This window comes from Aythya ferina (assembly GCF_964211825.1).
Source record: "Aythya ferina genome assembly, chromosome: 14".
In the NCBI taxonomy this organism is placed as follows: Eukaryota; Metazoa; Chordata; class Aves; order Anseriformes; family Anatidae; genus Aythya; species Aythya ferina.
The window spans coordinates 2,629,321-2,654,872 of NC_140312.1; the positions used below are offsets into that span (position 1 = coordinate 2,629,321).

At 45.7% G+C, this 25,552-nt stretch overlaps 1 protein-coding gene across 1 annotated transcript in view; it reads right to left on the reverse strand.

Moving 5' to 3' along the window:
• FSTL4 (follistatin like 4) overlaps positions 1 to 25,552 on the reverse strand; it is a 368,576-nt gene that overhangs the window by 312,934 nt on the left and 30,090 nt on the right. The window contains exons 2-7 of the transcript XR_014697900.1: positions 24,788 to 24,951; positions 21,616 to 21,672; positions 19,978 to 20,094; positions 18,942 to 18,991; positions 16,413 to 17,016; positions 15,691 to 16,376 (exon numbers count right to left, since the gene is read on the reverse strand). The gene's annotated coding sequence lies outside the window, so the exon portion shown is untranslated. Of the gene's footprint in view, positions 16,377 to 16,412; positions 17,017 to 18,941; positions 18,992 to 19,977; positions 20,095 to 21,615; positions 21,673 to 24,787; positions 24,952 to 25,552 lie in introns of the transcript that reaches the window.

The window sequence follows — 25,552 nt, forward strand, 5'->3', positions numbered from 1 at the left end:
TGCCACGGAGATATCACCTCCCCGTGTCACAGAGGAAAGGATCGGTGCTCAGGGTTGCCTTCAGAGATTATATCCTTCCGTACAATAATTCTGAGGACAAGTCATTAGCTTGTGTCATGTAGGGAGAAAACGAGGGAGGAGGAAGCTTTTGTTCCATAATGCTGTATTTCAGTCATTTAGTTTTATTGGGTTTGTGCAGCTAGACATGAAAGATGTAACTTCAGGCTTGCAATTGCTCAGGATATACAGGCATTAAGCAAGAAATGAGAGTAGAAAAAACACAAATCTGCAGGAGAGGGACCAGAACTTAGCATCTGCATTTTTCAGGCTCCTAAAGACACAGACAAGTACTCAGAGAGTCCCAGGCCTAATTATTTTTCTCTGTCCCAAAAGAGAACAACATTATTAAATTGAAACCTTCTCTCTCCCCATCCTAGCCCCCCAAATTATTCCCAGCAATAGGGTTCTACATGCAAACAATCCGATGTCCTTACAAGGGTGCTTTTTGCCATTCCTCCCATGCTGCCCATGTGGTACTGCAGCCACACGCGGAGCTCTGTGCTAGCAGATAGAGGTGTTTTTATGTGCTTTATGGAGTTTGGCACAAGAGAGAGGAAAACATCCACATTCAGTGGCAGAAATCCAGCCTGACACAGGATACATTTATTTTGCCCATTTCTTCATCTATTTAGCCCATTTCTTCATCGCCCAACACTCTTGCTCTTGGTCAGCCTACCATATGGGGTAATTTCATCCAGATTGCAGACCTGCCACTCTTCCTGGGACACTCCTGGCTAACTGGGCCAGTAAGGCATAACATTATGAGCATGATATTTTGAAGCAGTAAAAACACCACCAGTTTCCCAGTTATCCCAGCAAGAAACTGCTTACAGAACTGATATAAATACAAGGAGTGCCCAAAGCACTCTTGTGCCGTCATCAGCTGTAGCTACTGCAGGGGCTCATCAGCACCGAGCAAACAGGATGCAGCTCTCAGCCTAAAAACACCGAGTACACGGACTCCAGCAGAAGCAACCAGCACCAGTTTTACCACAAATAATCTCGCCACAGCACAGGCCCAGCAATTAATGCATCCAGCCTTCAGGGTGATTTCTGCGTTGGCCTCATTCGTCCATATTACTGTACATTAAACATTCATTTGTACGATGAAAAATGTACCCTCCTTTTAGCAGCAAAAATAAACTCTTGTTTATTCCAGCTATTTTGGGAAAGCTCTCCAGCATGCCCAGAAAATCCTACACCAGTGATTAGGATTTCCACATATCACAGGGTTTTGTACCTGCAGAGGAATCTTTTAAAAGACGTCGGGTGCTAAAGCAAGATTCAGAACAATGCAGCCAGCAGGCATCGGAGCATTTTGTCAGGAATAAAATATACAACACTGCTTTTGATACAAGGCTTTTCCCACTGGTTTTCTCCACCAGTATTTTGGGCATTAAGGATTGCCTTTTGCAAAGATACCACGCTAGATAAGGCTAAATAAAACGTATGCCTTAGTTTTGAGGGGGAAAAATAGCTTTGATCCCTTAAACTGACCAATCCCACTAGCGAAATAAATCTCCCAGCGTAAGTAAGGCTTTGCATGAGGCTCATGCAAGATCCACTCCTAAAGCCAGCCAGTGAGATGTGAGTAAGGTAGAGGGATACCTCCCCTAATAATCCGGAAAACATTTACGTTTGAGACGGGTCAGTGGTGCTCTATATTAGTTTCCCACTTAGCTTTCTGCGATCGCAATTTAAAGGCAGCGTTGACCATTGACTAAAACCAATTTAAACAACACGGGAGTGGGAGTTCTGCATACAAGCCAGTGTAATAGCTTTCCCTCATCGTTATGGGAGAGCGGTTATGGGCAAAGACAACAGCACTAATAGATTCATTCGTTCGTTCCGAAACCACCCCAGACCTTTCAGGCATGCAATTAAAATTGCTGTCACTTTATATGGAGCAAAGAACCAGTGTTTTACTGTCTAGTCACCAAGGTGTGACACGTCTCATTTGACTGATTATGCTACTGAAATGCACAAAACAATCAAGATTCATGAATATTTTCCTGACTATTGAACGGATATCTGAACTGAATTATATTGTGAGCAACGACAAAGTCACCCAATTAATAAGTGGGAGGACTTATTACTTGGTCAGGTGTAAGGGGAAAAAACAAAGGCAGCTTTAATCACAGAAACGTGAGATTGGAAAGAATCTCCTGGGTCGCTCTGTACCCAGAGAGAGATCCCGTTGTGTGGGTCCAACATCATCTTAAATGCCTCCTGTGTTACCCACCCAGTTCCCTGCAAGGGGGTCCTAGCACCACGCTGCTCCTTGCTCCTGTTAATTTAAGGCTCATTTGTACTTCTTTGCTCTCACCACAATGTCAGCTTTTAGCTTAACGAGTTCATTCCTTTTAGGGTTTGCCTCTTGGCTACGTTCCATAAAGAAACCTTACCCTTCCAAACCTTCGCTTTGCCAGGCCAAACAAGCCCTGGGTTGTTTGATTTTTAGTTCCTTCCTGTAGGATACTTTCTCCCACATTATCAGACCCTAAACTTTGGTCTGCATTTTCTCCAGTGTGAATCCACCTGCTTTGACTACACGGGATCAGTGCTGCATCCAGTGCTGTCACCGATAATTTCCACGAGGACATTAACACTCCTCTGTAAATGGAAGGAGCCTTACAGTACATTTGGTTTTCACACAGCCATACTACTTCACTGGCTCATAATCACCCCGTGAGCAAACACCACACCGGAGTTTTTCTCCTCGTTAGACATTTCTAGCTGATGAGTTCCCACATTATAGCGCCAAACTACACTACACGTCTCTGCACCAACAATCAATCTCCTTTTTCCATTCCTTTCAAGTTTCCTGCATTTCCCCAGAAAAGGTAAGCGTGTCTAGAGCCCTTACACACAACTGTTTTTCTGCAGGGGAGGGATGGCAGGGGAGGGCAGGTTTTATACCCCTGCCCCAGAGCTCCTCGCTGTCACATTGCCTTCTCAAGCTTGCATTTCTCAAATAAAATATTTTCAAGACATTTCATCCTGCTTATTATTCCATTTAATTCAGATGGTGTTATTCATATCACTTGGCTAAGGCTTATTTTTTTGGAGAAATCTACAAAGACGGGGTAGGAAAGCACCCCTTCCTACGGGCTCAAGGAATGGTGGATAAGAAATCCAGGAGCTTTTACGTCAAGGAATAAACTCCACACTCTGTTACTGTTGTACGATCTCCTGACATAATCTGCCACGTTAACTCTCTCCATCACACCACCATCCTAATAACCATCGTTATGAGCAGCCACACTCCCATTTCCAAGATTTTTAAGAATTGCCTGTGAAGAGCGTTTTTTTCACTGTGCCAATAACCATAACCCTCTATTGATACAGACCACGCATCTGAATAATATTTGCTGTCCGAAGGGCCAGATTATTTCTGGTGGCATTAAGGTGCTTAACGATGCAAAGAGGCATTTTCGAGAAACCCACACGCATAAACCGATTAGGTGCTTAAGTCTCATTAAAATCAATAGGAGCTAAAAGCCTAACCAACCTGCTGATGTGCTTTTTGAAGGATCCGCATGGCACTAGCACAAAACCTTGAAAACCTAGACTGAAACATCATTTGGGATGTGAGAAGTTTGGAAGGTGGGGGGATTTTAGAGGTTTCCCAGCGTGACACCTATTGATTCAGCTCCAAACGGTGATGGACAACTTGCCACTCCTAGCTTTGACTTCTGCCCACCCACATTTTCAGGAGGGTGTGCTGGAACCACAGCCCTCGAGGAGAGCGCTGCAGCACAGAGGAAGCCCTGGCTCTATTGCCAGCAGCCACTGCTGGCTGCATCCTCCAGCAGCTCATCCCTCTGCCTTGCTCCTAACCCAGTGCCAAGCAGAAAGCCGGCGCTCAGAGCCCTCGTAACAAAGCCCAGCTTTGATGAGTGTAACGGGACAAAGGGATTTTGTTTGCTGATGTGATCACCTTAATGTCCGGGCGATGCTCCTGAACAGCAGGCGCAGAAAGGAGAAATGACCAGATGCATGCTTACAGGCACACAGAGACATCTCACATCGAGTTCCCTACTCCAGAACATGTATGATGCTTGCCAGGTTAAACTGAAGGAACACAGCACTGCTGACAGCTTTTCTCAAATACTGCGAGTGAATTTACTGGGTTCAAGTCAGGCAAATGCTTTTAAGCGCAGGCAGTCACTCAGGCAGCAGGAAGGGAACAGAGGAACAAACCGTGCCTTGATCTGCTCTCGGAGCAGTGCAGCAAAGCAACAATTTAGCCTGAAAATACATCTTTCTGTCAATAGAGGAACACACGGAACACAAGGCTCCGGGTCAACAGGTGAGGATTTTTCCAGCGTGGAGAAGGAAGTCTCAGGCAGGACGGGGAGATCGTTTTGGCAGCAAAAGAAATGAGGAAGGGACACCTGCAACATGACTTCGATATTATCAAATTGTTATCGGCACCAAGCAAGGCCCATTTAAAAGCCAACCCATCAATACTCCTTCAACTACTTTCTGTCATTTACCTGAGTAGCCCCAACCTGAATTCCTGAAGTGATTTAGCTGCAAAGAAAGGAAGCTGAAGCCTTTTTGTGGACAAATGTCAGCTCCTTGGCAGCTGTATGACTGGAAACTAATACCTCTATGCTGCAGCACAGATGTAGCTAGCTTCTGTGCAGACATGCTGATATATTCATGGCTGGCTTTCCTTATAAATGAATTTACTTCTCTCAGGCATAGGGACATTACTTTATGGTCTATTTTGCACTGACCATAAAGGCTTCCTAATAGATGTCTGGAGCTGTTGGATATTACTGTGATATAAATAATAATATATCATTTTCAATGTAAACAGAGTCATTCCACACTGAAGTACCGTTTCAAGTGTGTTTGAGATGCAACTCTATTATAGTTCACACTTGAGTAGCCTACCCTTGAGGTAACAGAGGCATAGATATGAGCTGTGACATTTAAATTAGCAAGAAACATCAAATACAAATGAAAAAAACCTCATTGGTGGTTGTTGCTGGAAGCCGATCACCCAGCAGCACTCGCATGAGGCTTTATGTTCTGGGCAAACTTTGGTGATTTAGCTCAGAAACCTGATGCTGAAACACTGCAATAATTAACATTTTAATGCCTTGCCTTGAAGGTGCTTTCTGTGGACCATTTCCTATACTGCTGAATGGTCACCACAGACAAAAATTACCCCCAAAATGGGGTAAATTCCTTTATTTAGGAGCTGCTCTGGTATTTCCTTTCAACCAAGTGCCATTAAGGATGGACACGGTCAGTAGGCTGCATCTTGGAGCATTGCTGCCTGGTGGACCCAACCTGCACACCTAGAGGCTTTTTGGTGCTCAGAAGCCATCCTCTTTGCCCTGCCCTCACCCATCCTGCCCAGAGCAGAGCAGGCTACGTGTGCACGCCGTGTTGTAGCACTGAAGTACATTTTTCCAGCCCCTTTTGTACTTACCCTGTCCACGTTTGCTTATGGTAATGTTATGTGCAACTGGCTCTCTACCCACCAGGTTTGTTGCTGCTGTAAATGAAAACTGAATAGGTTTGACATGGCTTCTGGTTAATTATTTTTCTCCTTGTTATCTTCTATATGCTTACAAATTCGCCGCTCAATTGCTGCACTGCAGGCAGTGTGAGTCAACTCACTGAGTTAAATAAAATTTCACAACAGCAGAGGTAATTGAACAGCATATAGATATATCACACACAGAACTATGTAAAAACTATGGCATATACATGCATACGAACTCATACACCCACAACATCTGCATAAGCAGCCTAATAGAGGGGCTTCCCACTGTCTTGTCTGATATTTGTCACCTTGAATTAAATTTAAGATCCAGATTATATCAGCCTAGGCCATCTGGAAGCATCCTGTCCCTGGAACGGCGTGACCCAGCCCTGTTCTGCCAGCTCAGCACGTGTAACCTGCCACGAGTCCTGTGACTCGGGTAGGGAATTCAACCTGGCCGCTAGGAGCAGATTCCTCTTGCTCTCCTCTTCAGACACGCAGATCTAAACCGCAATGCTCACTGAGGTTTCTGCTAGCACCACAACGATGTTGTGAACTTTAGGACTGAGACCAGGGGAAATGTTTCTGCAAAGCCAGTGAGTAGAGAGCTGGGGCGTCCTCTGCTCCCAGGGGCCAATTTTCCAATGGATGGGTGGACGGGGAAGGAACCAGGCAGGCATATCCTCCCCTCTGACAGAAACCTAAATTTGTTCATCATTGACCCAAGAACACTGCTCTGAAGGGCAGTCACAGCCAATTAGACATGCAGTAGGTGAAAGAGGTGAACCAGAGCACATTAAGATACACTCTCTTACCAGGTCAGCATCCATCCCACCTATTTATAGGTGTGCTTTTGGCAGCACACTCCCTAGATGCCTGGCAAAACCTAAAAGATCTTGGTAAGGACAATGCCAGCCATGACCAAACCCCAATTCCCAGCTAAGCCTGGGTGTCCCACCACCATAACCACAAGGAAGTTTCAGCTCTGTGTTTTTCCACTGCATTAATCAGGAACATTTTTCTTGCTCATATCAGTTTGCGAGTTTTCTTTCAACTACTCTCCCTATGCATCATTTTAAAACTGCTGGTTAGAGATACACACAACTTATCACTGTCAGCTCCGTACGCTTATAGCAGCTCTGACATTTCCACAGATTTTAAAAAATTTGAGTCAGGACCAAATTTGGCAGGTCCACTAATAAGTAATATTGTTTTCCTCTGAAAAGGCCCAATTCTAATCAACCCATGGCAATGTAGTGATTTTTGCATCCATTTGTCCTTGGCAAAAGCTGTCTTTCTCTGAAAGTACAATCCTTCAGCTTCACCAGGAGAATAAAGTTGCTCTTCAACGCTCGGTCCCTCCTTTCTGTCCATTTGCATTTTAGACTTTCAGCTCTAACGGGGAGCAAAACACCACATTAAAGCACAAGAAAGAAGAGGGAGGGATTTGCTTGTAGGTAACCATTTCAGGAAGGTGATCTCTGGGCTCAGAAGAGGCTCTGCTCTCCTCTTGCACTTAAACCTGGCCCAGAGGTGGCTGTGGCCACTTCCTTGCACAACAGGGCTTTGTTCCTGGGACCTGGATCTGACACAAGGAATTTGTATCAGAAGATCCCCAGATAAAAGAAGTGATGTGAAACCTACCGAAAAAAGCGGAGGGGAAGGAGGGTATGGCAGCAGGACACCACATTTTGGAAGAGCTTGCACTTATCTTTATAGCGAATGGTTTCTGTGAGATTGATCAATGTATGACAGGCTGGAGGAGGGAAAGAGGGCAAAGTCATTGCACTGAAAAACTGGGCCTGGCAACAATAAAAAATACTATAAAATAGTTAAAAACCTAATAGCTCACTAGAGCTTTTTGCCAGAGCAAGTCCTCCATGGCCAATAGCTCTCCAAAGGCATTAGAAAATGAAAGGAGTTTTAATGCCTCCCTACATTTCTTTTCTTTCTGGTTTTACAAGGGGTGATGTGGCAATCTAATTATATTGTGTTGTGAGCTGGTATTATGTCCTGCAAGCAGAGGGAAGGAGCTTTTTTATAGTTCCATTATGCAATTGTTGCTACTTTTTACCCTTGTTTCAGCTTTGGTGCAATAATTCTGCGTTGTAGCCTACATTAATTTCTTTCCTTGTTTTTCCCCCTTTTAACCATTCGTTGTTTCACTGCAATAAAACACGCTGAAAACAAAAGCCCTTTGCACAGGCAGGGAATGCACAAGGCTGCCCCTCCACGCCTCGCCTCCTCACACAGTGTGCAAGCCCCAGGGGAACCCGCAGCAAGGTGGCAGGAACATTTTCAGGACGTTTTCTCCCCATCTTAAAGTTAATAAATAAATAACTAAGTGAAGGTTATGTCACTGATCAGGGTATCTACACCCAAACGAAGCACACCAACGGCCCTAGAAACTTACCAGGCGAACGCTGACGGATGAGGCAGCCGCCGCTCAGACCCCATCCTCTTTAAATAAAACCCTCACCCTTTGTCCTTTTCAATTATGTATCATCATGTATCTACAACAGCTTCTGCTGTCGCTGTGATTTAAAGATAAGGTTGGTTTTTGAAGACCGTTTGTTTCCCGTGCTGACACAGCCAGCCCAGCAGACAAACAAGCGCCCGGTTTCAGACCCCCCGGATTTCTTTCCTCCCTCCCCGGCGTTGTCACCTGAATCTCTCGCTAATCGTTTCAAGGCTATTCGGAGGGCAGTCCTTGCATAATTTTTAGCTTAGCATAAAAAACTGCCTAATTATTATTCATTTGGCTTGGCAGCTATTACACACCGAAGTGACCTCTGCTTCTCCGTTAATTATAAATAGTTTTGTCTATGGGATAAATTGAAGTGAATTAGCTCCGTTTTAAGCTCCTATCAATAATTTAAACGGATATTTCAATCAACCAAAATTAAAAATAATAAAAAAAAAAATAAGCTACGGAGAAAAGGCCAACTTCTGAGTGTGAAGCACCACCAATTTGTTGATTTAGCCGGGAGGGCAGAATTTAATAGCGACGTAAATGCAGAATAGGTTTTATTTTCCCCGTGCACTGGCTGCGGAGCAGAAGGAGTTTCAAGGTCTGGTTTCCCCCAGCGTGGCAGCCCATTAGGTGCAGCTGCCGGAGATGTCTGCCCGACCCGATTACCATCAAAGCCAGGCAGAGACAACGGTGCCGCCAGCCCGACCGCGGCACCCGTCCCTCTGCGCTCAGCCGCTGCCAAACCCTCGGCCGTCTGCCATGCCACGCTTAACAGTGAGCTGGGAAATGACTTTATTCTTAAGTGGGGTCACACCTGGGTGAAAGGCAGACTCAAGTCCGATGGTATTATCGAGCTTTAGGGGAACAGCTCTTTCCTTCTGCTAGGAAATGCCAGCCAAAATTTCTTTCCGGCGCAAGGTAGGCAACCGAGCCTGATAAGATAAGCTCCAGTCATAAAAAATACATACGGCATAAGGTCAGGTTTCATTTTGTTCTGTGATTCATTTTAAGCCCCTGGAGAGGCCATCCTACATGAAAACTTCACCGAGAAAATTGCAGGAGGCTGCAGCGAAGGGAAGGAGCCGAGCACTGATTTATCTGTGTAATTCTATTACAGGTAGGAAGCAAGCTCTTTTATTTACAAATACCTTGTGAAGGCAAGTGATGACAAAGGATGATTTGCTGTAATAGGTTACACCGCTTGCTTTATGAAGCCCTGGTGGAAGCTTTGCCAATTTGGCGTCCAGCAGCAGACGGGAGATGCAGCGATGGGTGGGAGCACCACCGCCTTTCCGTCTGCGCCTTCAGCTCTTCCCCAGGGCACTGGGAGGTCTCCTCTCCCCCTGTCCCTCCGACAGATCCACGTTTGAGCTCAGTTTCTCGTTTTGTTTGCTTTTAATTACTAACACAGCTCAAGGAAAGCCCAAGCCAGCGATGGACTCAGCTACCTCCTGCATTTGGGCACACACCAAACGTTGCACGATCACGTCCAAGGTCAGGCCCACCACAGGGACGTGCCATCGATCCACCACAGCCGACAGCACAAACTAAGGTCAAAACGCATCAAAAACAAGTACTTATCTCTGTCTACTGCCCTTTCTTTCCTCTCTGATAACCTCCGCCCCCGGTCAACGCTGACAGAAATGCATTATGTTCCCAAACCCCCGGCAGCATCCTCCAACAATTCCTCGGGGCTTCCTGAGAGCCTGGAATATTTACTCACTTTCTTCATCTCCCTGAGCAAACACCTGGACACAAAACGACAAGAAAAGCAGGGAAAGACAGAAGAGATGTAACAGAAACATGTAATGGCTGGCAGTAATATCACTGATTGTGTTCAGCAGCGATTTGCACGCAGCAGAAAGTTGTTTGGGGCCAGAAAGCAGGAGATTTGCAGAACCTCGTGCAAGCACTACGTTTCTTTTCATATACACTTACTGCACCTTTCATTCATAAAAATACCTTCCTCCTAACATTTATCATCCCCAAAGAATACGAAATTAATAGAAATACAACAAAGCAGAGCAGCTGTGGACACCTGTTTACTGGTTTGAATAAAATTTCTTACGTTTGGCTGCCCATAAAGCAAACTTGGACAGCCAACACGTAAGGGAGCCTGGTCTGCGGTACCACAAGGGCAGAGCAACAGTGCACGGGCCCCAATAATCATAAATTCCAGGCTTCTTTCAAGGTAAATTAAGCCAGCATTTAAAAAATTTAATGTGTGAGAGATATTAAAGAGCCAAAAGATACTGAAAATATTTGAAATGCTACAAAAAGTGAGAGAGAAAAAAGGTGTAAGTTGGACTCAGTTGTACCGAGCCGTGGAAAACAAAGAGGACACCCCACGTGTCCCCGGGGAGCCAGCACAAAGCCCAGCCCCAGCACTGCAAACAGCATGGCCCATCAGAAGATAAAGATCTTCCAAATGTATTTGTTCTGCACATTTAATATTAATCAAAGAGCATTATGTATTTCATACGTCGCTTCATTGGCCTAGCTGTAGGGAAAGAAACGCTAGCTTGACAGAAGTACTGCAAAACAAGATAATTAAATGTGTAAACTGATAATAAAGTTTTAAAAAAATAAGAAAGAAAGGGAGAAAAGAGGGATAAAGGAATCCCATTGATTAAGCTCAGGGTTTTTTGAAGCTGGGACTCAATTTTTCTGCTGTTTTGTGGTGTGACGAGGAAAACTGAATGCATCCTGTGCTGCAAACACTGCCCCAGTGACCTGGGGTAAATTGTGCCACTTCTGCGTGCTGGAGCTGTTAGCCAGCTTCACCTGCTGCCTCGTGTGCTGGGTTTAAAAGGCGTTACGGGACACTAAATCCTAACAAAACCCAATAGAGTTGCTAACTCTATCACTATAAATGTGTTATGGGACAGGACGATGGCCTTGACCCGGCCAGCAGAGTGAAATGCTGATGTCCCCACAGAGGGGACATCACTTATAGGACAGAGCCCCTCCAACCACTGTCACCAGCAAGCACGCCAAGCATCAATCCCCAACAGCTCCTGGCTGTCTCTAGTTTTCAGGGAGACCCACCCCAAGCCTTGCTCCCAAACAAAACCTCCAAGAGCCCCCTCACTCCTCAGAGCTCACTGCTCCCAAAGGAAAGCTGCACACCTGCCTGCATTACCCCACAGCAAAGCCTGGGATCTAGCTGAAGGCTTGTTCTTTTTTTTTTCCCTTAAACTTTTATTAATATCGTGCATGGGTTTCCCATCAGAGCTTTTAGCTCAATTTGAGCTTGACTGAATCCGGAGTTCTCTGGGTCTTGCGCTGTAACACGAGGTATTAAACAACAGCAACACACAGGAAAACATTTAGCTTGCCAAGCTAAACACTCCTTGTATGATTTCTGTAAATGGTTTTCCTAGATAAGCCCTTGTGACAGTTATTTTTAGCCTTCACTCCGAGCGAGCACACGGTGCCTTGTGTCAGGCTAACTCCACACCAGTTACTTCAGCGCCCTGAAGCACTTCAGGGCTTGGTGCATGGGTGGAGAGGTTCTGTTGGGTTTTGTTTCGTTTGTTTTGATTTTGTTATTTCGTTTTTCCACGTCTGCTCCTCTGGTGACCTCCTATTTCCCCTTTTTGCTATAAAAGCACAGCATCCAATTTCTGCCTCATCTAGAAGGCTGAGATGGCCCCACAAAGCCACGCCGGCAGAATTGCACCGCACCCAGCACTGGTTTATAGCAGGGTTTGTGCTCCTGTGCATACCATGCAGACTGGGGAATTGAAATCCCTTCAGGGGGCCAGCAGGGCATTTCTCATTCCATCAGAATCCATAAGGTTTAGTGGGAGATTTGCTCATTTGTTATTATTGATTATACAAAGGATGAAGATACATGCTAGTTATATTGATTTTCAAAATAAAACGGGTGCTGAAACCTGATTTTTTTTTTTTAAAAATGGAAGTGGAGACCACGGTGCTCATTCACCGTGGTAACACCTGAGCCGTGACTCCAGCAGCTCCCCTGGCTTTGGGGTTCCAGCTTCACCTCCCCGCTCCTGCTTGGTTCAACTCCATCTAGTGCCACGGCCAAGAATCACAGCTGCCATTAACAAACATGAAGGAAAGACTTTTTACATTAGTGACATCCGAGTACTTCAAAAACCTTTAAGTTTCATCCTCACGGTGTCATTCAGGTTGAGAACTGAAACAGGTGATACGTCATGAGTTGAAAAAAAATTAAAAGCAAAATATTTTTTTCCTTGACTTATTTTTTTCCAGCTGTGTTCTCCAACACCACTGTAGGGTGCTGCTAGGGGACAGGTTACAGCATGACACAAACACAGGGAATTCAGCAAGAATAAAGTTCTCTTCCTCTCCTCGTTACGGAGGGGGAATACGATGCCACGTTTATAATCAGGCTGGCTCTCCACCAACTGCAACCTTTTAATGTTCTTCCAGCTTAACTCCGGAGATAAATCACAATTATCGACATTCAATAGCTGGCACTACAAAAGCACAATGACATTTTTCTTGCTCAGGACGAACACTCGAGAACTCCCTCGTGGGCTTTGCCATGAAGCTGTGCGTTGGCTCAGCCTCACACCTCACCTCTGCAGGGGTGCGAGCCCTGCGAGCCCTCCAGAGGAGCAGGACCCGGGGGCTGCCTTCATCGCTCGCTCTTCCTCACCTCTGTAGGTAAAGCAAAGCTGCAGGCTCTTCCCTGTCACCTGAACAGCTCAGTTTTTGTCCTGTTAGCAGCATTTGAGCTATTTTCTCCCTGGACAGCAGCAGAAAGCTCCCAGGTGTGGGTACTGCAAGAGCACAGCCCTTGGCCTATGCCTTGCAGTTGAACATCTGAGAGCAAGGCTGCACCGATCACCGCTGGATATTAATGGGTACAAATCCCTGATTTTTTAATTTACAGCAGATGAGAACGTGGCCCCCGTGATTTTAAAGGAAGGAATTTGGGAAGCATTCTACCCAAAGCACGCTGGAGCACACAGAGCTTCATCGGGGGTCACCTGGATGCTGCAGCAGTTACGGCATTCATCGGGTCACTGAATATTGATGACAAATTAACACCACCTCTAGATGAGAACAAAGCTGTCACCTTCAAACTCTTTTAAGGAATTTAGTGGTATTTATTTTCAAGCCAGCACTGATCTGACAGAAAATACTTTTTTAAAAGTGTTTCATTTACTCCACTTCCAGCTGTTTTCCCCTCCTAATAGCAAAGTGCCCATTGATTCCACCTTCAAGCACTGTTGGCAGCCCCATCTGTTCCTGATGTTCCAGTAGAAAGTCAGCTAAACACCATGGAGTATTTCCACATATACTTTTAAAATCATTAAGCAAACATCTCCAGTTTTGAATAGTCTGAAAACCAAGGGAAAGCAAACAAATAAACAAAACCTGTTGCTGTTTTTGGAGAAGACAGGAATCAAATTCACTCAGAGTCCCCGGTTCTGCTTTGCTCCTCCTGCCTCCCATCAATCACTTTAAAAGAACTGCAGCGGGTTTCCAACCTGCACTCGTGTTACTCAATAAAGCACAGACAACTGGCTGCTGGTGGAGAGAGGGGACGTTTTAATATCTGGCGTGTACGTGTGCATGGCTGCGTGTTCCCGTTTTCCTTGGAACAAATGCCATTATAATTTCTTCAAGGAATCAATAACGTCCATTGCGGGAGCACTGCGCTGTTTGAGATGCAGATTGCATAGGGAGAAAGAAAATTTATTGCATTGTAAATGGAGGCAGAAGGTGGTAGGTAAGCTGTAATTAAAGTTTTGCTGATAATAAAAAATGGGGGAAATAAGCAGACTCCGTAGTCAGTAAATGCTAGCAGTGCTGCACAATCGCACTATTTTGCAGAGAAATCTGCAGCACTCTGCTCTTTTTCTGCACAATTAGCCTAAGGAAGTGCGGTTTACATTTCAAACTCCCCAAATGCTGGCATCCTGCATGCCCTTCATCAATGCTTAACATCTCCAGAGCCTTCGAAAACATCACACACCAGCTATTAAATCTTATTCCAATTCTTTAAAAAGCGTGGTTTATAGTTAATATTCTTGGTGCACGCTTTTATCCGGAAAGCCAACAGGACGACCGTCACCAGCGCACAGCAGAGGCATTTTTACTCTTCCCTGCAACAGAACTGGCAGTGCCCAAGCTGATTGGTGGTGAGACAATTAATAAAAAGTCAGCAAACCAGCCCAAAAGGGTTCATCACCTGTGTACCTGGCAGCAGAGGGGCACCCACAGCCCTGCCACCACGCATGCCCCTGGCTGGAGCTGCCTCCCCACCTGCCCCAACAAAGTTTTGTGGACAACCATGTAAGAGATGGGAGGTGAAAAACAAACCCGCCACCCATTTTCTTACTCTTTCGCTTCTTTTCTTGCCTTCCTCAATTTTTACAGATTTCTGTCCTTGTCCCAGGACTGGAATTGCTCATCACTAATTATCCAATAAAAATAGAGCTGAAGTATTAAATCTATCCCTAGTTAGCCCAATGTCTTTAATAATAAAAGAGATTTGGCACAAGGGATAAATACTGTATCTCATTTTGCCACTCTTACAAGTCTCCTGTCACTCCACACTTATTAATGCTGCTGTTAATGTACTGCTCCCAGTTAGCCACTAAAATAGTTCAGTTATTCCTATTAATTCACCAATAAAGCGTGGCCTCAATGCAATTAAAAAAAAAAAAAAAAAGCTTTGTTGCTTACAGGGTTTATTGGCAGCATCTATTTGCCCAGTTTGCCAAGATGTTTTCCCCAGTTTTCTAATTCTATAGCTAAAAGCATGCCAGTATGGAAATGAGGACAGAAAAGCAGCATCTGACTGCACACCAGATGCCGCCAGTGCCTCCCCAGGTATCTGGCAGTGGCTGAGGACGCAGACAAGTGTCCATCCCTCCAGGCTCAGGGTGAGCCCATGCTGCAAGGAACTCCTTCCAGAAGGAAAAGCTTCCTGGTGGAAACTCAGAACAACTCACTTTGGGAAACTCCCACCAGCAGGATTAACCTGTGGCCCTAAAAGGGGAGCTGTCCATGTCACAGATTTACAGGCATGGAATAAAGCTCATAAATTAGCAGTCTAGGCTAATTTGTGAACTCCGCAGTACATTGCATGGAAACAAGAACTAGGAAAGACCCTGCTCTTCCAAATACCATTCCTGGCAATCACACAAATGTTCATAAAATACGTTTGAGTCAGAGAAGCCCACTGAAAGCCTACGGCGTGCCACACTGGACATGGAGGTTTTAGGGTCAGACACTGCAAAAGCAACAGAAAGAATTGAGCAAAACAGGAGAGGTAAACCCACTAAGGAATCGGGCCAGGATTTTTTAAACTGGATAATTTTACGACTTTAGATCCTGAATCCTGATTAATAAGAAGTCAGTGTGGCTGTGCAACACTGTCCTCTATTGGAAACAGCTCACCAGACCACCTGAAGCACTCTTAGACACTCTCTGCCTGGTTCACAGGGAGGGACCCAGTTATTTTTTTCAGGCTTAAAATCTTCAGGCTTAACCACTTCTGTGGTGTAGCTCTGACGCTGGCTGGCTGAGTTCCCTCAGCATTATGCATTGCCCATGAGTTGTCCCAAACCATCACTCTGCTCTGACTTTGCTCTGTGTTCACTCAGTGTTGGTAGCAGTAAAAAGGCTTCGCACAGGAGAGCTGTTGAATTAATACGAGCAGATTTATTGTGCAGGCTTTATAATCTTTCTTGCACACCAGGCTCAAAAATTCAAATGCATATATTAGGAGAAGGGATCCTGACAGAAAGGCTGCAAGCGCCCCGTAAATATCCCAGTGTCCATGCGGATGGGAAACCCGGTCACCTTCCCAGAGGGGTGCACTCTGCAAAGAGGTGGCATTGCAGAGACAGGACCCAAGGTAAGGCATCGTTTTATACAGCCACCATCTCTGCAGGCTTCTGAGAATGACAAAAGCTGATTCCTGGATGGCACAGAAGGAGGCTGACAAGTTGTGGCATCCTGGAAGGGGCAATAGCACTGCACAGTGCCTGGTGGCCACACGGCTCTTGCACCTAGCCTCCTCTTTCCAAGAAGAGCAGAGCGACACGAGGGCACTGCTGCAGCTGGGGGCAGAGCTCCACGTCAGGACAAACCAGGTTCAGCAGTGCCTGTCTGCTGCCACCTCCTCCCATCCCACACACACCTCCCTCCCTCCTCCTACTCCTCAGGAAAGGCATTTCCTCACCTTGCCCCATGGTTTGCCAGCCCTCCTCTCACACGTTTTTATAAAAATCTGCTTTTCCTACTTTCAATTTCCGATCTCTTTTCCTCAAGAGCACTATTCCATCACAGCAGGAGGACAAGGGGAATACTTTCCTCGAACCCCAGCTCTGCTTTCCCTTTCCAACAGGGGTCAGACATCACTGACTGGCACAGCCCCGTGCCTTTCCCACATGGAGCTTGGCCCGGCGGCGCTGCACTGGGGCACAAGATGGAGGAAATTACGACCCGATTCAGGACCTGATCCTAAGTGAAGAGACATCCCCTCACTAACATGCTGCTGCCCTAGGCTGAGGTGCTTTTTCTCCAGCGAGGACAGCCACTGCACGTCACCCAGGCTCTGTCACCCCTACCTGCCTGATGCCGGTGCCACTGTCCTCGGCAGGACAGGCTGCAGCTGGGAGAGTTCACGCCTGCTATTGTGAGGGCCTTGCAGTCATTAGCCTCCGAAATTGCTTTCCGCGTCGTACAAGAGACATAACAAACGACTAATTTAATAAAATTGTGTCGGTTCATTCAGCCAGAGAAGCAAGGATAATAGCAGCCGATGGTGAAAGAATTAGGAGTCACTCAGGTGGTGGGGGGTTGAGTTTCTCACAAGAGATGCGGCAGAGCCCAGGCCTCAGCTGCCTGCTCCTCGCCACCCACGGCACCTCACCGAGGTGGAAATGCAGCAACATGGCCCCGAACAGCAGGGGGGCAGCAATAGGGACGTTGAACTCTTCACAGGCGCCCGTCAGGAATTCCCCTGTCCTAATAACATTAAATTAATAGCATCCACATCTTGGAATTGCAACAAGCACCAATTTGGGCACTCAATATCCAAGTGGTGCTTCCCCTGCTCTCCCTACTTGAGACGTGGATTTTACTGCTGGTCCTGAGCAACTCAGGGAAAATCTGAGTAACTCAGGGAAGCTGGTTATGGAGTGAGCAAACAATTTGATCGCCGTTCTGCAGATGCAAGATCTTTAATAGATTTTTAAACAGTCCTTACCCGGTGACCTTTAAACAAGTTTTAGTTACCATGTGTAAATTCATTATTTCCTAAAATATTTTAATTTCATAATTAACTTAAATGCTCTCTACTTGCAATTCAATTTAGACTTCGGATGAACCTCAGTGACTGTTTTACCTGTACGAAAAGAAAATGCTTCGACGGAGAACATTTTTTCTTGCTTTATCTTTTCAGCTGTAGAAGACAGCAGGGTTTTCTCCACGTGCAGGCAGCTGCCAGAAGATCCTCACTGCCTCTGCAGATGCTGGAGCACGGCCCGAACAGGCCTAACACCGCCTCTCTCCATCACAACATGCTCCCAGCCATGCTGAAGGCACGGCCACAGGGCAAAACTTCTTGCCCAGATCACTTTTTAAAAGGAATGTGACCCACAAACCCCTCAAAGAAGCCAGACAGACACCATCCATCACAGCTGACAGCAGTGAAATACAGGAGGGAGCTGTGAGGGTCACCTGGTGGCTTTCAAGGAGGGAGCCTCAACCCTCCAGAACATCTGAGGCACTGACAGCTTCCAGCCAGTGACAAAACCCAAACCATCACAAGAGCCACACCACATCGAAATATCTGTGGCTTCTTAAAACAGAGCAAACAAGCACTCGCTAGCAAACAACTTTTCCATGTTCTTCGTGGGCTTGCTCAGCTACAGAAGCTCGTGGTGCTGTCGGCTTGGTCTTCATGAGGCCCGAGCAAAAAACCAGCTCAGCATCAGCAGAAGTTCGACAGGAGGAGAGGCACCAGCAGCAGTGCCCCCGTAATTCAGCGCTTATTAAAAATACCAGGGCTTGGGAGGGCTCAGCAGGGACAAGAACAATTGGGCAGAGATGGAAAATGTAACCTCTGATGAGTGACAAGCGGGGTTATACGGGTGAATACTAATGAGAGCGCTCTGAATAATTCATACCTGGGGTTCAAGGTAAAACGCTTTAACCTGATAATATCGTAGCAGTCGTGCGATCTTGCTGGCCTCAGGAATATTATCTCCGAAAACAAGGTCTGATCATAACCCAGCTTCAGGTATTAATTTGTCCAGGGGTGTTTAAAATCAAAGCTCGCTCGCAGTTGTCCAAAAACTGCAGCGCAAGCACTGTAGGGAGGTGGCCTCCCTTCAACCTTGCCCCACGCCCAGCACCACTCGCACTAGCACAACTTCTCGGCATTACGCTTTCTGTGACCCTGCCCCAAACACAGAGCTAAGGCATTTTTGCAAAGCGGTGCTCAAACACACGAGAACACCAAGAGAAACCGGTGGCAGAGAGCCCGTAGCTTCCTCCTCACCCTCCCCTTGCCCAGCTCACTCGACTTCGGGCCCCCCTCTATCGACCTGCATGACCACGGCTATTCCAAAAAATTGCTCTTCCACTCCAGAGAGAAGAGAGAAAGCCTGGAGTGCAGGCTTGCACAAAGGTCAAAAACAAATACAGTGAGTTTGGATCACAGCTCTCCAAACCTCAGAGGAGAGCACGTTTCATAGGGAGTTACTTCTCTTATTAAGCTCTTTCCAAGAGTAACCCAAACAGTTTAGGAACCTGGGGCAGCTTGCAGCTTAGAAATTCAGAGTTACGTTTTAATCCATCATATCATTTGCCTTGCTGAGTCCTTCACAGCACGCATTTTAAATGTTGAGATGAACTTACTCCTTCAGACGGAGGCCAACTTACCCAGTGCTCCAAGAGGAATCGCTCTGCTCCTCCAGCAAACAGAAGAAAACCTGGAAAACCACCCAAGTTATTTTTAACTGCACCGTAACACATTGGTACAAACTCCACCTTCACACACAGCCTTTCAAATGGTATAAAAAATGACAAGTGATACAAATTGGGAAGCAGCAGCCATCCAGGGCATCAGAACAAACTTTTTTGCTCTCTCAGGGCAGGAGATAAATTCAGCCTAACAAATTAGCGCCATCAATATTGCACACGTTTGCAGTGATTTATACACATTTTTTTTCTAAGCCAGGCATTTTCTGCTTTCTAAGGATGGAAAAGGATCACAAAAGGACACCCATCCATCCCAGCCACTGCCGCCTGCGCCAGGAATTTTCTGCTTGTCCACTGCATTAACACCAAGCAACTCTCCTGTGGATTTTATCTGTAGATCACCAAATACTTATACAAAGGTAAATAAATCCTGGTTTTATCCTAAGGGCAAATTTGTCTCATTCCAGCTGGCGTTTCAGCGTTCCTGCAGCACTTGCATAGCAGAATGGCAATACAGAGCAGCTGCTGTATTGGGAACCTGTAAAACTCAGCGACGTTGCCCTATGGTTTCTTTTTTTCCTTCCTCTCTCGTGAACTTCCTATCACCTTTCATACTTCACCACTGTGCTGCATAATCTCTCTCTATCTCTGCAAAATTGCTGGGTTCACTACAGCACCTAATACAAAACGTAAAATATTGCACTGTGAACCCATGCAAAAGGCCAATTTTCATTAATCAAACATTCAGAAGAGTCAGTGCTCTGTAATAATAAAAGCTCCAAAATCTGAGTGCGAGCAAAACCACGTCAGAGAGACTTCCACCACACGGCGTGCCGACAGCGTTCCCACCAGGACAACCTCAGAGCCCCCCTTCAGCCAGCAGCCCACTTCACACAGCTGGTGGGTGCTCGACGCCTCCATCACAAATCAAATAAAATAGAAATGAACATTTCCCTGTCCCTAGCAAGAGGCACCTTACCCTCGTTCCCTTACCTACCTGCAGCAGGAGCTCCAAAATCTCACACAGGACACGAGTGATACTTTTAGCAGTGCACGACACAACACCAGTCCACAGAAAAGCTGCTTGAAGAGGTAGCAGATGATGCTTCTGGTTCTGCAAACACAGTTAACACAAGTTAAGTTGGAGAAATCACAAGATCCCATTTAGCAGGTGGAGGGCAGGATGACCCAAGTTCCTTTGAATTGCTCACATTTTAAGGTGTGCGGCTTTTTTACCCTCGTTTCCCCACGTTTCTGCTTAAATCCTGTGCCAGACCACAGCTGGACAATCCTGCCTGCCCAGGATGATTCCAGCACCTTCCCATAAAACCCTTCCCAAGCACAAGCAGATCCAACACCCACCACCCTACAGCACCTGCTAGCGGGGCTGCCTTCCCTGCGTGCCCCTGCTGCCCCTCTCCCAAAACAAGTCATTTCCCTAGGCAAAGGAACTGAATTCTCAATTTTAATTCCATTTTACGCAGCGCTGCAGAAAAGTGGACACTGAAAAATTATCTGACTGGGAGCTTAGCCACAAAAAGCCATAAATCACCCTGGCAGTTATACAGTTTTCTTGTGAGGTGCTGCTGACGGCAGGAGCTGTTCCCTACCAGGTGCGTGCGCTCAGCACCGCCGTCTTTTGGGCTCCCAGCTTGGTGTGTGCAAGGAGTGCTGATCCACCTGCAGCATCCCCATACCTTTCCCTGAGAGACAGAGGAGCAAACTGGAGCTCATTTTGGGACCCAATCAAGGATTTAGAGGTTGGGTCAGTTGTGAGAAAAGAAACAAAAACTGCCGGAGTAACAGGCAGCGAGAACGCCGAGAGATTATTTATTGTTAAGTAAATCTGCGGCGAGCACAACGACAGGAAAAAATGGGAAATTAATTCATTGTCTGTACAGCAAATGAAACTAATGGATGTTGGGGGAGTTTTTGACAGCAGGGAAAAAAACTAAAAGTGAAAAAAAAATAATCACACAAAGCAGGAAATTAGACAACGCTTCCAGATTCTGCAAGGCCCCATCAGGCAGAACAATTAGCAAATCTTTCAACAGGAGAAAAAAAAGAGTTTGTGTAGCTCGTGGACACAAGCTACCTCACAAGCACTCCTGTGCATTAATTGAGTCTCGTGTCGGATTTTGCTGAACATGGCAGCTGCATTCCCTGCTGGAACAGCCTAATACAGCTCAGCGGAACTGGGACAGTTTATTCCAGCTCATCTTTAATGTTAAAGAGAATTTGTTTATGAAAAGATCCCCTGTGCTAGAAGATGAACGCTTCAAATTTTTAAATGATTTTACTCCAGTTGTAAATCAGCAAGAGTGAGAGGAAGAATTTTCCACATAGCCATCAAAGCCTGATTTAAAACGTGGAGAACCAAGAGACCTAACTCTCAATTTAAGGAGTTCCTTCCTGAAATATTTACTTTCCCAGGAAATCAATAGCTACAAATCCACAAATCCAAACGGGTAAAACTATAAAGGAATATGTAGTTTGCTTTAGAGCCACTAAAATACTTGAGTTGTGCAGCTCAAAATATTCAACGCAAGCAAAAATGTATCAATACTGAAATATCTCAACTGTCATCATAGAAAATCGTCCCTGTGTTTGTCAAGTTAACCGGCTTGTTAATTACCTGCTATAAAAAAAAGGAGCTAAATACACGTAGGTGTGGAAACGCTTCAAGAGGGAGCTGGAAAAAAAAAAAAAAAAAAAAAGATATTTGAACATTTTGCATATTAATACTGCTCTTACTGTTCTGACTGCTCTTACATTTAATTGCAGTGGTTTCAACCACATCAGGATAATCAATCATCACTTTAAAATGTAATTAACTCCTGCAAGAAACTATTCATGAAGGGAATTGAGAAATTTACTGTCTGAAGCTAAATTTGGGTTTACTTACAGATTTCTTCTACTTATAGAACTGTTCTAGCACCGACAAGCTATTTTCTAGCTCTGCAGGCGTTCCTCAGGTTACCTTCCCAGTGAGCATGGGGAGAACTAAATGATAACTGTACCTCAACAAGATGCATGGGACAGAAGGACGGACATTTCATGATTTATTTTTTTTTAAATGCACAAGAAAGATGGGCTCATAACATCCCTGAAGTCAGCTTGTCTTCATGCTCTGGAACTTTTAATAACTTTTACCATCTGTATTCTATAACAATTCTCTATTGCGGAAAAGAAGAGGATGGTTTTAACTATGTAATGAAGCTGCTCATGAAGAGGCAGATTGTGTCTTTTCTGAACACAGCACTGTGTTTTCTGTCTTGGTAGTTCAGCATCTTCCCCACCAAGCACTGACACAGCTTGTGCTTATACCACCCACGTGAGACGTGGCAGCTCTTTGTTGGAGTTAGGGATTGCTTCCTATCCACAGGGATGAAGCACCAAGCAGATGAAACACCAAGCTGGCTAACCTTTGTGATAAACATCAGCTCTTCACCTGTGGATGGACTCCAATCTTCATTCTTTATCAAATTCAAAGCTTCCCAAACCCAAGTAGGAGGCCCAGTCCAGCCTTTTTCTTCCATAAAAATAACCACCACCACAAATCAGGTACATAAATCACAACAACAAGCTCTTCCCCATCAGATAGCATCCTCAGCAGCTTCCATAATGCTCTGACATACAACTCAAATGGGAGCTAAAAAATAAATATTCAGCACAGGCAGTTGGTTTTGTTAAAGCAGTCCTAACAACACCCCTGATGGACGCTCCCAGGGCTGCTCTGCAGCTGCCTGTTCTGGGGCATTGACCATGCAGACAGCAAGAAAAGCAGGGGGCAAAATCAGCAGATGGGTGGCAAACAAACATCCCGGCCGTGCAGCTTTCTCTGGAACAGAAGCTGACAAACAGGCATTGCATTTAAAGAAAAATAAAATTAAAAAAATAAAAAGCCTTAAAGAGACTGTCAAAGCAGCAGCTCTCTGGAAGCTTTCCGTATGGTGGAGGAAATTCAAAGACTTCAGGAGTCATTTGCACACCTGGCTGTGTCATGATACGGTCGGTCAGTGACAGTGAAGTTTCCAGGTGATTTACTGGTTTCTGGGTGCCAGCCGTTGCCTTGGGCTCATCCTTGGATGAGGATGGAGACTCAGAACACAGCACCGCTCCCTCTGGTCACGAGGGCTACAAGGATTCATGGCTTGTTCTGTAAGTGCCATCACCTGTTCTGTCCGAGGTTAGGATTTCTTCATCTGTTTTCGGTGCACAGGATAAGGGGATTTTAAGAATTCGTTCTCAGGTGATCATTTATCGTGTGTGTGAAAAGCCACAGGACCACCCGTAATTAAATATAACTGAGTACTGACATTTAAATTGGACTAGCCTTCACTGCAGAAGGTGCCCATTTTTGGAAGGCTGAGGAAAGGGAAGGACCCCCCAGGAGCTGGGGGGCTGCAGCCCCAATTCCCAGCTGCACTGGGCCCCGCTCCAAGGGGCCACCCACCCACCCAGCCCTGAGGCACTCAGAGCTGCAAGGCACAGAAGTCCTCAAACGTTCCCTGCTGATACACTGATCCTTTCCACGCATTGTTGCTAAGATCCAGCCTGACATAAGAGCATCTTGCTTCCACTTGAAAATCTAGCAAAAAAATATTTTTTTTTTTTGAAGAGCAGAATCTGTAAAACAGGAGAGATCAGACTCGGATTTGCAGAATACATTCGCTTCGACTTTAATCTTTGCTTCTTTCATGTCATAACTAGAGAGGGACCCAAGATGCGGAGATTTTGTTTGAATTATTATGCCTCGCACTTCAGCAGAGAGGGATTCAGCCTCCTGGCTCAGCCCTGGTGCCAGCAGAGCCCGAGCCACCGAGCTGCGATGCACATCCAGACATCAAAGCACGGGGCTGGAGGGGAAGGAATGCCTGCACCAGCTATCCCCGCACACAGCCAGCTCTTCTAACGGCTGGAGGAAACGAAGGGCAAAGAATTTGTAGAATTAATAAATGTAACTTCCCATCTGGCATACGGGCTTCCTTTTCATGATGTTCACCTGCACTACATTCAGTTTTAAAGGCAACGTTTTCTGAAACAGCACTGCTGTTAGCTATGGAATGGCCACACTCACAAACAGCTTCTGTAAATCTGTCCAGAAGAACAATCTGGGTTAAAAGTTTGGAAGTCTCCCTGCCTGCTGCGTTCCTCTTCCTTGGCAGACTCACCTCTTGCCACCTGCAGGAGCTGCTGGGGCTCCTCCCAGCTCACGGGGCTGACCTTCAGCATCCAGAGCAAACCCTGACACAAGCCCACTGCACTCAGACAAGTCCCTTCACCTTGTTTTGTTCAGGATTTAACAAGACGACACCATAAACTTGTCCATCCAACAGGCTACATGAACTAATAACAACTAATCAGCTGTGAAACCACCAGAGGATGTTTTGTGCAACACAACCGCTCATGTTTTTATTACATAAATAACTAGATGAAGGTAGGATCCACCTCCATGCTTATTTATAGCTTTGTCTTCAGAGTTCACAATGGAGAGACTATTCTAAATTCACATGGCCTGTCTTCCTGTTGATTAGCAAAGGGCAGGGATGCAATTTATAACTATGCATATATTACATTTATTGCTAATAAAAGATTTTTTATTTTCACATGGCAAATAGTGAAGGTCTTGATGACTGAAAGAAGTGTTTAATAACAAAACCTGCCCTTTAAGTGCAAAATACAGTCCTCATAAGTCCTAAAGAAGGAATGCTGTTAAGCTGCCATCTCCTCCACCCTTCACAGCATTAAATAAGCAAACAGACAGGCTCAGGTCACTCCACTTCTTGGCAGCTCTTTTCTCCTACCTGTTTTGTCAGCAACAGTCCTCCTGCAGCACAAAGCCCTTGGGGCTGAGGTTTGTTTGAGCTCCTCACGTGCCCCACTCGGCCGTCCTATTCATCATGGGCTGGCAGCCAGTCTCCTGGTGGGTTTTCTTCATTTGTCCACGGTTTCGGAAAACGTGGGAAGCCTGGAAGGGAGTTCGGGAAAGGTTAATTGGTTTTGTTGACCATCTGTTTGTGCTGTGAATAAACGCCGAGAATAATGTGTAACAAATGGCACCTACAAGGATTAAATAAATCAATTCTGGGGATTAGAAACAACCTATGGACCGTGTTAATGGAGCAGGAGCCCGCGTAACAACATCAGCACTACCGAGCTGTGGAGTTTGTGACCTTTAGGGGACAGAGAACCAAGGTTTTCTAGGCAGCCTGAGGTGAAACAGGAAGATACAACAATTAGAGATGGCTGAGTAAAGCTTGAACACTTGGAGCAATTCAAATGGAGGACAGATAGCGGTCCCACCAGACTGAAAAAAGCAGTGATAAGCCTGCAAGCTCTTTTGGCTTTTTATATTTTTTTGTCCCATCCCACAGAAGAGCAACACTTAAGAATACCTATACTGGTAAAGTTAACATTTTTAGATATCAATACTACTTTTTCCCTCTTTTCTTGTCCTTCCCTTTCAGTTCTAGGAGAGCTCCATGAATCTCACTCCATCCCACTCTGCACCATGATCCCTGTAGAACAGGATCACTGGGACGTTTCTGGGAACATAACTTGGATTCAAC